Source organism: Macrotis lagotis, chromosome 1, assembly GCF_037893015.1.
Source record: "Macrotis lagotis isolate mMagLag1 chromosome 1, bilby.v1.9.chrom.fasta, whole genome shotgun sequence".
Classification (NCBI taxonomy): domain Eukaryota; kingdom Metazoa; phylum Chordata; class Mammalia; order Peramelemorphia; family Peramelidae; genus Macrotis; species Macrotis lagotis.
Genome location: NC_133658.1, coordinates 430,749,730 through 430,765,790, shown reverse-complemented (window position 1 = coordinate 430,765,790; position 16,061 = coordinate 430,749,730). Strand labels below are relative to the sequence as shown.

General features: G+C 38.4%; 1 protein-coding gene and 1 long non-coding RNA gene across 4 annotated transcripts in view; one reads left to right on the top strand and one right to left on the bottom strand.

The window, feature by feature from the left end:
* Window positions 1-16,061, top strand: part of LOC141506406 (uncharacterized) — a 110,727-nt gene that overhangs the window by 37,378 nt on the left and 57,288 nt on the right. The window lies entirely within an intron of this gene.
* The window catches only part of EXOC3L4 (exocyst complex component 3 like 4), an 81,962-nt gene that overhangs the window by 46,740 nt on the left and 19,161 nt on the right, over window positions 1-16,061 (bottom strand). Inside the window, exon 2 of one of the 3 annotated variants that reach the window (XM_074213164.1) lies at window positions 4,534-4,641. The exons of the other annotated variants lie outside the window; for them this stretch is intronic. The gene's annotated coding sequence lies outside the window, so the exon portion shown is untranslated. The remainder of the gene's footprint in view (window positions 1-4,533; window positions 4,642-16,061) is intronic. 3 annotated transcript variants of the gene reach the window in all.

Below are 16,061 nucleotides of genomic sequence, written 5' to 3'. Positions count from 1 at the left end.
CTATAAGTTCTCAGTCACTGCCCTTCCTAGTACCCCTCCCTGTGTCCCCAAGGAAGACTTGGAAGGGCAAGGAGACTGGCTCTTCCTCATACATGTCCTTCTTCCTCCTCTTCCCTTTTCTGGTTCTCTGTTAACATCCCAAGGATAAGAAATATTCAGATTTGTTAAAAAGCTAAAAAGCCTTTCTAGGAGTATGCGTTTCCCTGACCACAGGTTCCTCATAAATCTATTTTCTCCTACATATTTCCTGTCTACACATATTTCTTGACTACACACATTACCCATATGTAATTTCTCTCCCAATCCAGTAGTATGGAAATTTAGGGCAGGATGTACCCTTGTCTTATTTTACTATAGTTTAAAAGTATGTTTTGTTTTTAGCTAGGGTGTCTTCTGGCTGGTCTAGCAAGGAATCATGGGGAAGAAGAACCTCTCAAAGCCTGGCTTGAGCCTGGAATAACTCTCAAGGGGCCCACATTTGAGAAAGCCTGGGTAATGATAGCAGGCCATGTTTACTTAGTCTAAAGGTTAAAGTTTTTTCACTAGGATCCTATGAGGTACATAGTACAAGCATTCCTATCATTTTGAAAACAAGTAACCTGAGAATCAGAAAGGAGGATTGATTTGCCCAATGCAGAGTGAGTATAAGAGGCCAGGCCCAAACCTGGATCTTCTGCCTTTAGTTTGGGGTTCTTCTCTATTCAATCTTATTAGCCTCTTACCCAAGGCTTAACACATGAAATCTCAGTATTTCAAAGGTGAAGGGACCACATAGGACTTATAGTCTAACTCAGCCCAAGCAAAGAATCCCTCTACAATAAGCCTCTACAGATTATGATACAACTATTGCTTGAAGACTTCTAGTTTTGGGAAACTCATTACCTTCTAAGTCAGTCCATTATACTTTCGAATTCTGCAATTTGGATCTCTATTTCTTTACATTAAACTAAAATTTACATCTTTTTGATTCTCCCCACCCCTGCTTCTGCCTCCTCTATTACTTCTAGAATCCAACCTGAATAAATTACATCATTCTCCCACATATCAGCTCTTCTTAAGAACCAGAGATCATAGATTTAGAGTGGGAGGGATATTAGTTACCTTTTTATTTTACAGATGAGGAAACTGAGGCATTTGAAAGCCCCCCCCCCCCCAAATCTTCTCTTCTCTTCTCTAAACATTCCTAGATTCAGTCATCATATAGCCTGATCTTTCCATTCTGATCACCCTCTTCTAGATATATTACAATTTATCAAAGTCCTTTCTTAAACATGGTGTTCAGAACTCCACATAATACTCTAAGTGTGATCTGACAGGTCAGAGTACTAGGAGAGATCAACATCCTCTATATGCTTTTTTCTATCTTAAACTTTTTTCTATTTTGAAATTGATAATTTATGATTTTTCTATTTCATTTTATTTAATTTTTTCCAATTACATGTAAAGATTTTCAATGCCCATTTTTTTTTTTGCAAGGCAAATGGAGTTAAGTGGCTTGTCCAAGGCCACACAGCTAGGTAATTATTAAGTGTCTGAGACCGGATTTGAACCCAGGTACTTCTGACTCCAGGGCCAGTGCTTTATCCACTGCACCACCTAGCTGCCCCTCAATGCTCATTTTTGCAAGATTTTGAGTTATTACTGTTTCTTCTTTCTCCCTTTCCTCCTTCTTTCCCAAGTCAGCAAGCAATATGATGTAGATTATATATGTATAATCATGTTAAACATATTTCCACATTAGTTCATATTGTGAAATAAGAATGAGATCAAAAGGAGAAAACAGTGAGAAAGAAAAAAAAAATCCCCAAACCAAGTGAAAATCATATGTTTTGATCTTCATTCAGACCCCATAGTTCTTTCTCTTGGGTGAAGATAGCATTTTTTTTTTTTGCATAGTCTTGGATCACTGAATTGCTGAGAAGAACTAAGTTTATCCTGACATTATTCTTTCTTAATGTAGTCTAGGATCATCTTAGCTACTCTGTGTCTCACACTGTCCATAGGGTTTTCTAGGCAAAGATACTGGAGAGGTTTGCCATTTCCTTCTCCAGTGGATTAAGGCAGACAGAGGTTGAGCCATTTACCCAGAGTCAGAAAGCTAGTAAGTATCTGAGATGGATTTTCAACTTAGGTCTTCGTGACTCTAGGATGGACTCTGGCCCTCTCTCCATTGAGTCATCTAGCTCCCCTAGATTACTATCAACTCATGGAAAATGAATGCAACAGAATGGCTAAAACACACCATCACCACAACATATCTATCCTTTGGTGACCTTCATCTTCTCCTGGGATCTTACAGACCGCCTATAACCTAGAAAGGTCACAGGATGATAGGATTTAGAGTTAGAATCTTACAGATCATCTAGCTCAAATAACTCATTTTAGAAAGGAGGAAAGTGAGAGGGAAAAGTCTGTATTCAAGATTAAAAGGGCAATTAGGTAACACAATAGAGTCTGGGTCTTAAGTCAGAAGGCCTGAGTTCAAATCTGACCTCAGACAGACTCTGGGCAAATCACTTAACTTTGTTTGCTTCAATTTCCTTATCTGCAAAAATGAACTGGAGAAGGAAATGGTAAACCATTCCAGTATCTTTGCCAATAAAACACTGAACTAATAGAATAAAAAAAAAATTCAAGGTTATGCAAGGAATAAATCACAGATCCAGGATTCAAACCTGAGTCCTCTGACTCCAAATACATTGATTTTCCCCCTACACCCCACAGCCTCTCTGATTTACCCATTCCTTTGTCTCTGAAAAAACAGGAGTATTTATCCAAATGTAAGGATACCCTCACTACCATGTGGTAACACTCAAGACCCAGTTCAAATGACACCAACTCCAAGCAGCAGACCTGATTCTTCCCCAACTGGAAGTGATCTCTCTGACTTCTGTATTCCTCTTACCATGTTCCAATTTTTATTTTATGATATGACAGGTATTTATTAAGCTTCCAATTCCTACAGTCCTATCTGTGGCTACTTTAGATAAGGCTTCATCTCTGTTCTCATGGAGCTCAAAGTCTAGTGGAGAGGGAGGAGACAGGAAATCAGATAAGGCATTTGCACAGCTAGCTAATACTGCACAGTAATGGAGTGGACAGAGGGCTGTTTTTGGAGTCAGTAAGACCTGGGTTCAAATCCTGATTGTAACAAAAGCCCTATAATAGCAAACAAGTCACTCAGTCTCCCTGACCCTCAGTTTCATCATCTAAAAATTAGAATAATAATACCTACAGTATCTGTCTTGTAAGGGTTGTGGGGTTTAAATAAAAATATTAATAGCCAACATTTTGATAGTACCTACTAGGTGCCAGGGCATATGCTAAGTCCTTTACATTTATTAACTCATTGATTTTCACAACCCACAACACACAATATAACACAACACTCCTGTGAAGCAGGAGCTATCATTATCTTCATTTAACAGATGAGGAAACTGAGGCAAAGTGAAGTTACTAGCCTAGAGTCACACAGCTAGTAAATATCTGAGGCTGGATTTCAACTCAGGTCTTCCTGATTCCAGTCGCACTCATTTATCCATTTCACCACCTAACTGTCCAATAAAAAATATTATACTTAAGCAAACCTTATAAGTGCTTCATAAATGTCAGTTATTATTGAATGATGATTTGATAAAGGCAAAGTTTCAAAACAAAGTGCTTTGTGAGGCTCATGTATATAATATCTTATTATTCTGCTAGACTGAGCTTCTTAAAGACAAAAATCAGGTGACATTTACCCAACCCTCTCATTTGATAGAAGAGGAAACTGAGACCCAGAGAATAGAAGTCAAAGAACAAGTCACAAAACAAGACAGGAGCAGAGATGGAACTGGAACCCATGGTTTTTGATTCTTAGCCCAGCAGTCTCCACTAACACATAAATCGAAGAGGAAGAAAGACATTCCTTCCCACTCTTCATTCCTTTTGCCCTGGAGGAAGAGAAAATGGAGGAAAGGAGAGAGAGTGAAGAGGAAAGACAGGGGAGAAAAAGATAGGGATGGGATGGTGGAAGCAAAAGAGAGAAAGAAGAGGAAAAAGGGAGGGTCTTTTTGATATCTGTGAGAAATCTAACCTTCTCTGACCTTCCTGAATTCCTGGATTTTCATTTGGCTCCTATTCTTGGCAGAAGATGAGGAAACCCAGGAATCCTGTCCAGGACTCATTTCCTAGCTTCTCAGCTTCCTCCCTCCTTCTGGTTTCCTTCTTCCCATACTCTTCTCCTTGCATCTCACGCTATACCCTTGTTTTCCCCTTCCTAGGGACACCCCTGGGCTTGTTGAATGGCTGGTCAGTTACTAAAGACTTTCTTAGTTGATTCAGCCCCAACACTTTGACATAGTAAAGCTCCTGAAACAGCTGTTAGTCCTTAGCTTTATAGAATAATTGTCTTTGTTTTACAGTAGGACAAACTGAGGCCCAGAGAAAGGAAAGACTAATCTTAGGTGACATAGACTCAGAGGTAGGATTGCATATTGGCAGAAAGGAGGCTATTTACCTCCTCTTCAGGGTTTCCTCTTTTCATTGACTCACCTTACCCTTTGCTGGGGTCTCCTCTGTCTTCTATCTCCTTTTTTTAAATTTCTTCTCCCTTCTTCTTTCTCTGACTTTCAGCTTGTATCATGATGTAGTGGGAAGAACCTGCAGAGCAGTTTGGTGGATAGCACATTGGCTCTGGAATTAGGAGGACTTGAGTTCAAATCCAACCTCAGACATTTACTAGCAATATGTCCCTGGGCAAGTTACTTAACCCGAAAGAAAGAAAGAAAGAAAGAAAGAAAGAAAGAAAGAAAGAAAGAAAGAAAGAAAGAAAGAAAGAAAGAATCTGGAATCTGGGACTTCTGAGTTCTTGTCCTAATTCAGTAAATCCCTCCCTCACTGTGTAACCTTGAAAAAGTCTTTTAATAATGAGAATTTATTTATTTATTAGTTTTTGCAAGGCAATGGGATTAAGTGATTTGCCCAAGGCCACACAGCTAGGTAATAATTAAGTGTCTGAGGCCAGTTTTGAACTCAGGTCCTCCTGACTCCAGGGCTAGTGCTTTATCCATTGAACCACCTAACTTTCCCTATTTTATACTTTTTAAAAACAAAAAACAAGCAGTATGAAATGGAGATTCAAAAAATGTATGTTCTCTGTGCATGGAAATGATCTCTTTTTAGTTTTTAAGTTAGAAAAATTAAAATATTAAAGGCAATTTTAAAATTAAAAAGAATTAAAGGTAATAAACCTGTCAAAAACTTATTAAGAAAAATAAGTCATTTTAAATCTTTTCTTTTTTTTTTTAGTTTTTTTTTTTCTTGCAAGGCAATGGGGTTAAGTGCTTGCCCAAGGCCACACAGTTAGGTAATTATTAAGTGTCTGAGGCCATATTTGAACTCAGGTACTCCTGACTCCAGGGCCGGTGCTCTATCCACTGAGCCATCTAGCCACCCCTTGTCATTTTTAAGATAGTCATTTCTTCTTTCTGGGCCCCACATGCCTCCTTTGTAAAATAAAGGAGTTGGAACAAATCAAGGGTTCTTAATCTTTTTTGTGCCATGGACTCCTTTACTGTTTGGTGAAGCATGTGAACCTCTTCTCAAGAAAATGCTTTTAAATATAATCAGTTATATTAAAATAAAGATATCAAAATATTTGATTTTTTAAAAAGGCAAGTTCATAGAACCCTTAATTACCCTGATCACTAGATGATCCTTCCAGTTAGAAATTCTCTGTTCTTTCTTGATCCTTCTCTTGCCACCCCAAAGCACACACTGATACAGTTTTGAATTTTATGTCCAATATTCTCTTCTTCTCTGGTGTCTTGTGAGTCCCTCTTCCTTTACCTGTACCCCAGGGCCCCATCCCCACCCCACAAGACAAAGAATTGACTGGGGCTACTCAGATCCTCTCTGCAACCACCCTACCTTGAGTGAGAAAGCCACTGCTCCTGGTGAAGACACCTCTTGGGCTAAGGACATAGCTGAGACTGAGCTTATTGCATTCTGGACAGGAGAGGAAAGGTCAGGCTGGCCCAGGAGGAGGTGTAACACCTTCAGAATTATTAGGGGCCAGAGGCCATAAGTACTTCTTGGGATAAGAGGGCAGAATCTTGATCTAAACTGGAAGGATCATATAACCATGGCAATTAGAGCTAAAAGTGATCTTAGCCTATAGACTGGAAGAGCTAAATTGCTCTTGAAAGACCATTGAGTATGATTGAGGGGTGTGTGTTGGAAAGTGCAAGAAATTTGATGGGGATACTGGAAATATTTGGCAAATAGACATATGACCATACATATATGCACCATCTTTGGAATTTTATTCAATATTCCAAAATAGTGGTTAGTGAAATATTTGGAATGGAGAGAAAACAGCGAGGGCTGAAGGAAGGGTCATTGTGGGAAAGGGAGGTAGCCTAATAGGGCATCTGAAAATCATAAAAATAAGATGGCTGAAGGAAAATTTTTACTGACCATGACTAAATGAATGAGGTTTGAATATAAACTGCTTTTCACAATGAGTTTGAAAAAAATCAACAATGATTACTCATTACCTTTACAAATCCATTGTTCTCTGCAATAACTTGAAACTCCAGATTGATTTCCCATCATTGAAGTTATAAAGCTCTAAATTTATCCTTGGTGGGTCATGCCCCATTTCAATCTCAATCTCTCTCTCTCTCTCTCTCTCTCTCTCTCTCTCTCTCTCTCTCTCTCTCTCTCTTTCTCTCTCATGAGCTCTTTGGGATACAGACCTAGAAGTGGTATTGCTGGATCAAATGGGTACCAACAATTTGATTGCCCTTTGGACATAATTCCAAACTGTTCTCCACATCAGCTCACAACTCCAATAATATGTGTTTCCCATTTTCTCACACATACCCTACAACATTTATCATTTCCTTTTTCTGTCATATTAGCCAATCTGATAAGTATGTTTTCAAATAAACCCTTCAGCTTTAAATCCTTTGATCCATAAATCCTAAACTCTCTGTGTTCTTCTATGACCTCTCTCTTCCCCAAAGGCCATCATTCTGCATGGAGATTTTTATTGTTGGGAGGAGAACAAAGGGAAGACTTTGTCCCATTTCATGAGTGTTAAAAAGAGAAATTGTATGTGGAACTTATAGTTCATAAGTCTTTCAAGGTGAGGAGTTAATGATCTTGCCCCTCCCCTATACTTGAGAAGCTGGGGGTTTCTAGAAGGCCAGTATAGCCAGGTCCAGGTCCAGCCCTGGCTCCGATTAGTGATGATAAATGCTTTCTATTAATATGCACCACCCTGAGGGGCAGGGCTGCTGGTGGAAGGGTAGAAAAGGCTTTCAGTGCAATGCTGGGACTACAATATCCTGGACCTTGTTCCAAATCCACAAACTTGTTGACTCAGGAATAGTGGAAAGTCCCTAGCACTTCAGAGCAGGCCTCAGCAACACCCCCCCCCCCCTTTTTTGATCAAAAGTATTATAGCAGACTAATTTGTCTCTTTGTCTTTAGTCTCTCCACTCTAATTAATTTAGCCCAATCCCTTTTAACAAGTTTTTTTTTTCACATTCATTAATTAGCTTTATTTGTGAAATTAAATTAACCCTACTTCAAAAGATATTTCAGGAGGTACAGTATTTGAGATGCAAGCCATAACAATTCCCTCATATTTGAAATTTTGTTCACAGACTTAAGTTAATCCTTTTCACAGTTAAATCAAATCAAGCTTTACTATATCTGTTTTATATATATATATATATATATATATATATATATATATATATATATATATATATAAATTCTTATAACCACATAAAAACTTTGGAAGCACTTTAAAAAGTCAGAGAACATACAAATTGAAAGAAGCAACAGTATAAGTACATAGAACCAATTCCCCTATAAAATAAATCTTGAAAGAATTGTTAGACTATAAGAAACTGTTTTCAAGTTTTGTAGTTCTTTGTAGTTCTTCTGCTCTTACTTCAGTAAGAGGATGCCTATTGGCCAATGATATGAGGTCCTACTACTCTCAAACAACCCTTATTTAAACCTAAAATAGGTTATTTATGATTAAAATCCTACTTAAATAACCAATTTCACAATCTGTTAGTAAGTCACTGGAGGTTGGTCAGCTGAGAAAGAAGGCATTCAGTACACCTCTATATCAGGTGTCATTGAAAGGTTTGTTTTTTGTTTTTTAAAAAGGTAGGGGGACTGGAAGAGGTATCCTAAAATAGGTTAAATGTTTTTTTAAAATTGGTCTACTCATGTTGACATGTCTTTCATTTGACAGTAAATATACTTCAGAAAAGAACTGTAATGTGTTTATACTTTGAACAGACTCATTTTTCATCTAACTGCTATTGGAAAATGACAGTTTTAAACCCTCAGGGCTTAAATTACAATGGCACATTTGATCCAGTTGGTTATACATTCTTAGAATTTCCCTGAGTCTCATCTGTTTCCCTTTCCTTTGAATGCTCTTTCTAGAGTAACAGTATAACAACACAATTATCAAGAAATGGTTCAATATGGTATAGTATATTAATATAATGGAATATTATTATTGTACCAGCAAAACAAAGAACTCAGAGAAACCTAGGAAGACTTATGAAGGCAGCAGAATCAGCAAAATAATGTATATAATGACAGCAATGTCAATTTAAGCTTAGCCTGAGAAAGGAGTTCAGAAAATAGATGTCCCTCCCTCCCTTCATAGAAGAGGTTGGAGACTGAATATACTGTATATACTGTTAGACTCAGCCAATGTACTGATTGATGGACTTACTTTTTTTTTTATTTGGGAATGCTATGGGAAGGATAAAGTGGAAGAGACAGTTGAAAATGAAGGTAATTTTTTTCATAATAAAAATATTTAGGATAGCTTCCTTTATGGGTAGAAGAGCTTCAGAATTATCAATGTTTACACAAGTGCTAAATTTCATCATTTCAACAAAGTACCATTAACTGTGATGAACTTAGGAAAACCAGTATTTTCAGGTAAAATAATAAATTAGTTTATTTCCCAATATGTGTATATAAACTAAACATTAAGGGGAAACTATTACTAGACACACCATATTTTGCACAAATAAAATAAATACATACATCTTATGGTGCATCTGTGGTGGACATGCTCTTACACATCTTGATTATTTTTTCTACCCAATGAATAAAATTCTTTGTTGGGCATCAGGTCAATAAAATGGTTAGACATGGAAAAAAAGGCCGAAATAGAAGCTATGTCCCAGGCATCTTCCTGATCAAAACCTTGCAATTCCAGCTTTTTAAAATGTTCTTCTGTTATGTCATCAGCCCGACTAACAGCTAGAGCAAATTCTAGCATAGCCAACTCTCGAGGTGATAAGTCAGCCTTCTTCCAATTAACAATGACCTGATCAGCCAGAATGGCATTTTTAGAATATATCCTGTGTAGAGCACTATGAGCAATTACACAGTAGGGACACCTATTACTAGCACTTGTGGCTACGATGATGAGTTCTTTATCAGCCTTGCTGAGACGACCTGTTTCTTTGTTGATAATGGCATTGTAGTAAGCAAAAAATGCTCTGAATTCGATGTGCTAATGCTTTAAAGACATTTGGTAAAAATCCAGTCTTTTTTCCTACCTCTTCCATAAACTCCACTATATCAAAAGGTAGTTCCTTTTTATATGGAACAGGATAACGACCAATAGGTTTTGTAGGTTCTTCTGACTGGGTATCATTTGAATGGCTGGTTGCTGGAACTGTTGAAAGGGTTCCAAGTCCATTTGCTAATAATCGAGGATCACACGCACCCAGCCCAGGGCGCAGAAGGCGAAGGAGGAGCCCCATGACGAGGCGTCCCGGGCCGGCTTTGCTCCTGCCCGGCCATCGCGCGCCCGGCCCAGCCCAACTCGGAGGAACGGGGAGAGGAAGACTGAGCCTTTTTAACAAGTTTTTATAAAGTGTCTACTTTGTGTGACTAAGCTCTAGGGATATAGAAGCAAGAAAAATAGTTCTTGTCAAGAAACTTACATTCTATTGGAGGATATAACATGTAAAAATACATAAATATGAATTTTTCCTTTTTAGGTTTTTGCAAGGCAAATGGGGTTAAGTGGCTTGCCCAAGGTCACACAGCTAGGTAATTATTAAGTGTCTGAGACCGGATTTGACCCCGGGTACTCTTGACTCCAAGGCCGATGCTTTATCCACTGCGCCACCTAGCCACCCAGTATGAATGCTTCGAGTAGGGAAAAAGCTCAAACAAGAAGAGGGATCAGAAAGGGTTCTCAGGGTAGGTGGGAGAAGAACTGAACCTTGAAAGAGGATAGGGATTTTCAGAGGTGGAAGCAAGTAGAAAGTGGAGGTAACTGATGGAAGGCTGAGTTCAAGGAGAAGTAACTAAACATTTGGATTCAGGATATGGAGAGAATTTGATTTAGGGTTATGTGAAAGAGTCCTACCAAGGTAGACTGGAGTTAAAAGATAAAGGGTTTAGTGACAAAGTTCAGTCACGTCCAGCTCTTTGTGATCCCATTTGGGGTTCATAAACAAGTCAAGACATCACCTGTGATGTCATTGATACTCTTTGAAAGTGAAAGATGAACAATAACAAATGACAAGGTCAGACTGCTTGAATAAGATTGTTTTGGCTACTTTATGAAAGAGAAGATGGCTTGTTTAAAGGACAGTCTAGAAGTCTAGAAACCACTTAACTCTGTAGTAATATTCAAATTGAGACATAATGAGTGCCTGAACTGAGGTGGCAATCCATGAGTGTTGAGGAGGTGGATATTAAAGATGTTTTGGAAGTAGACTTGATAAGAGTTGGCAACTGTTTGGATATGGGAGGTTGGTGGTAAAGGGAAAGGGAAACAATTGAAAGGAAGGTACTGATCTCAATAGAAATAAAGAAGTAGCATATAGTGAGGATGAGGGTATAGGAGATAATGAATTTCATTTTGGATGTATTCAATTTGATGCATTTCTGGGATGTCAATTTAGAGATAGATGTCGAATAAGCAGTGGGTCTTGCAGGACTGGACCTCAGGAGAGAGATCCTATAGATCTAGAAGTCATTTGCACCAAGGTATTAGCTGGCTATGTAGGTGAAGTCATCAAGTATAAGGATATGGAAAAAGAATAGATAAGACGTCCAGGATAGCTGCTTGGGGCACAAAGGTTAGGGGCTCAGATATGGAGTAGATTTGGCAAAAGAAAGCTCAAAGGTGCATTCAGTCAGCTGCTTAAAGCTGCTTCATAATGCCTAACATGTCTGATCATGGTATTGTTCCACTAGCTTCTTCAGTTTCAGTTGCTTACAGGCTCAAATCCAAAGCTAGCTTCACCTAGCTTTTGGTGCCTCCACAGTCAAAACCCACCTCACTTTTCTAGTCACCCAGATCATGCTGCTCCCTCAGTTTCATTTGATTCTTCTTCTTCTTCTTTTTTTTTTTTTTAGGTTTTTGCAAGGCAATGGGGTTAAGTGGCTTGCCCAAGGCCACATGGCTAGGTAATTATTAAGTGTCTGAGACCGGATTTCATTTGATTCTTTAGCCACATTGACCAAAGTGCTGATCCCTTAGCAGACCAGTCTAATTAGCAGTCAGCAGAACTAGATTTGAGAGCCAATTGACTAGTGACATTTAACTAGTTGTGGGATTGTGGACAAAAAAATTATTTTCTTGATTTGAGATCCTCATCTGTAAAATGAGGGTGATTATAACACTTCCTACCTAACAGGGCTAAACTTTGAACCTAAGAACAAAATGATGAATATGATGAATATGAAAATGGAATTTAATGCTACTATTTGTCCTATTAGTCCCTCCTTCCTGGGATGCCTTTCCCACCCCTCCCTTTCCCACTATCTGAATCCTAGTTGTCTTTTTAAGGCCTAGCTCAGAGATTATCTCTTCCTAGAAAATCATGGTTTACATTCTTAGAAAAGAGATCTTCCTTCTAAGATCACAGTTGATCATCACATATCCAAAAATGTAGCATATTTTTGTTCCCTAAATCTATCCTAATTACTTCTGTTGAGGAACATTTTTATCCTTTTATTCACCCAGAATAATCACAGAAGTGATCCTCCCTCAGTAGCTAAGACTTAAAAGCTCCTATAACCTCTTAGTAAGAAAAGAGCCTCCTGGGGTCCCATCTCACTGTGTCTCTGTAGCACTTTTTGTTCTGTGCAAGACACCTGGCAGCTGTCTTGTGTACTTTCAGAACATCTCTTACTTCCATCTCCTCCTTGCCACTCACATGACCAATAGATTTTATCTGATCTATTGCAATAGCATACTCCTGCCTCACATCTCCCCCCATCCAATCCTTTCTCCAAAAAGTTGCAAAATTAATATGCCAAGTACTTCATAAACCTCAAAGAGTTATAAAATGTTAGGTATTATTATTTTAAATCCCTAAATATAGGTCTATTTTTTGTCACTCTGCTGCTAAAAAAGCACCAGTGGCTCTTAATTGGCCATAGGATCTGGTTCCAACCCCTTTGACGTTAAGAAACTTTTCCCAGCTGGGCTTTCTAGGCTTGCTGTATATCTACTTTCCTTCATATACTCTTCAGTTTTGTCAAACTGACTTTGAATTTCCTCAATTCAACATTCTATCTTCTCTCTGTGCTTTTGCATTACACACACACACACACACACACACACACACGTACATCTTATTTCCCCTTAAGAGTATAATCCTCTCAAGAAGAGATACTTTATTTTTCTCTTTGAAGCCCTGTTGCTTAATTTTTGATTGGATGACATTTTTAAGGGTTGGGACTATGATATAATTTTTTTCTGTCTCCTTCATAACATACTCTAATATACTCAGGGAATACTTCTTTTGTCTGACAGACTTCCTGTTATAATGACAGACAGAGAGTGATAGGCTGATGGATTGAAAAGTAATGGACTGGGGCAGCTAGGTGATGCAGGGGATAGAGCAACGACTCTGGAGTCAGGTGACTTGAGTTCAAATCCCACCTCAGACACAATGCTTACTTAGTTCTGTGACTTTGGGCAGGATACTTAACCCCACTGCCTTGTCCAAAAAAAAAATAATAGACTGATGGACTGAGGATCTGAAAGATTGATGAACTAATTGTACCAAAGGCAGGAAGCTCATGGTGAATCTTAGATGAAGTTTCATCATTAGTGAGGTAAATGGATCTACCTTCCCCGTTCTTTACCCCAAACTTCTCTTATCTGGCTTCCTTCTACTTTCCTCCTTTTCCCTTTTTCCAGTCTGTGCCTTGGGCCTATCAGTGACTATTTCTATTCTTTCCAGAGTCTCTGGTGAGGCTGGGCTGAGTGTAAAGGGAGAGGTCTGGCCTCAGGGCTTCTGAGGAAACCTCTTTGGGGTGGTGATAGTGGGGAGTGTGGAATCTGTGTGAGGAATCTGGGAGAAAGGGAATGATCCTGGGGTGAGAAGGGTATGTGTGTGTGCTAATATCTATGACAAAACTGAGTGTAATCTGTGTGTCTGTGTGTCTATGTGCACTACACTACAATGGGCTTGGTGGCCAGGACATATTGTTGGTTCAGGAGATGTGATCATACACCAGTGGTAAGCCCTGGCCCTTGACAGGATTAAAGTCTTCTGAGTATCATCCCTGTGCTTTGTCCTTGGTTTAGGGGGTGAGAGTAGGGTTAGGGAGATGGATCAGAAGGACCTTGTGGTCTTAAAGGATCCCAGTTCTACTTTTCCTTCCTTCCTTTTTCTGTTTCATTCTTCTCTTATTTCTCTTTAAATGGAAAATAATAGTAGAGGAAAAATCTGGACCAGGAATCAGGAGATTGAGATCTAATTCTGTTACTTTTTAGCAGATCCTGAACCAATCTCTCCCAGCCTCAGTTTTCTCTACTATAAATGATAACAATATCTTCATAACTTGGCTCACATACTGTTGGGCATAAAGTACTTTTAAACCTCAAACCTATAAAATTAGGAGCTATTTTCTCAGTGCACTCATCTGAGTTTTCTCTTGGGGGTAGCCATGTAGTACTGTGAATTGTGCACCTTGCCTGGAATGACTGAACACAGGAAGACATGAGTTCAAATATCCACCTCAGATACCATATCTCCCTATGTATAAATCACACCCTTTTTTGAAAAATTTGGGGTCTAAAAACTGGGAGTGTCTTACATAGTAGTTATAGATTTTTTTATTTCCATTTCTCACTTGTTGTCTTTGCGCTCATTATTTTGAATGTTACTGGCATATTAGATTACATTTTGCCATGTTCTGCCCAGAAATGGCTCAGAAAAGATGGTCATTAGTGCTATAATTCAATTTAAAAGTGATCCAGTTTGCAAAAGTGAATGGAAATTGTGATGCTGAATGTCATTTTGGTCCTCCTCCAACTGAGAAAACAATCCAAGACTGGATATGGGAAGAAGAAACCCTACTGAAAACACCATAGCAGAAGGCCATGAGAGGCAAGTCAGCCAAATGGCCTGAGTTAGAGAGGGAACTGAGCAAAGGGCCATTGGAATTCCTGTTCAGCATGAGGCAAGAAGAATTGCTGATGAAAAAGAAGTTTCTGATTTCAAAGGAGGACACAATTGGTGCTTCAGGTTCTTAAGAGGGAATGGATTAAGTACGTACACCCACCAGACTTGCCCAAAAGATGCCTGAAAGCTATGAACAGAAGTTCCTTAAATTTCATGATGAATAAAACTTGAGTTCAATAACTTTATGTAATACTTTTTTTCAAATTTCAGGCCCCCAAATTAAGGTGCATCTTATACATGGGAAAATATGGTACTTACTGTGTGATCCTGGGCAAGACACTGTGCCTTAGTTTCCTTATCTATAAAATGGAAATAATAATAGTTTCTACTTTCCAGAGTTGTTATAAGGATCACATAAGATGGTAATTGTAAAGTGCTAATGCACAATGCACAAAGATGGAACATAGTGAACTAACTTACTAAATATTAGCTATTATTATTATGGGATTTTGGGGTTATTTTGGGGGGCCTTTCTTTGTTCTTTGATGCTCATTGACAAGTAAAAAAATAGAAAAAAGACTTGAGCTGGTAATAAGACACCCTCACTAACTTACTGCGTTTGATGTATGTACGATGGCTCTTATAAATCTGACTGAACTGTGATAACTGAACATCCTTTTTCTTTTTGTTTTATCTCCTTTAGGCTTGTAGGTCAAAGTACAATAAAAAGGAGAGTGGGAATAGGGTGGATTGACTCTACTCACTCTTATAGATTTTAAGGAAAGGGTTCTCTGACAAGGTCTAGTCTATCCCTTCACACTTATCATCTTAGAGGTGTTGTGCTGGAGCCAGCTCACACCTATTATTACATTTTTAGTGTGAATACTCAAACCTCAGAAATCAACAAATGCTATAAATCAGAGCTTTATTATTGTTTTGTTGGATTCTAGACTTAAGAAAATGTTAATATAGATTAAAGCTATTTGGAGAACCAATTGTTTCTTGCATTTTTGTTTTTTGATTTTGCTAGGAAATGGGGTTAAGAGACTTCCCCAAGACCATACAGCTAAACAATTATTAAGTGTCTGAGTCTGGATTTGAACTCAGATCCTCCAGACTCCAGGACAGTACTCTATCCATGCAGTCACCTAGCTAGTTATGGAAAGCCAATTGTTAGACACTTATCAGTTCTCTGGTGGAAGCAGCTCAAACTAATAGGGACCAATCAAAGGAAGACTTGTTCAGACAAAGATTGAACTTTCATGGAAAACTTCTTCAGACAAAGGCACATTCTTTGTTATTCCATTAAATTGATCAGGGACTCAGACCATACAGTACCAAACACTCCACCCAAAAGTACAGAAAGAGACAAAGAGCTTGGTTTTTGGATCAAGCCCCAATTTATGAACTAAACCAGGAAAATGAGTTAATTAAAGAAAACATCGAAAAGTATAAAAAATTATTGCAAATTCAAATCCATAACCATAAGCTATAATTGCTATAAGCAGTGACTCAATTGAAAAGATGGATTGGCCAAAAGAATTCTATAAATTCCTCCAAGAAATAAAGAAATTAAAATGAAAGGAAACAAGAAAAGAACTGAAAAGAAACTGAATAGCCCAGCAGACAAAGTAGCAAAAT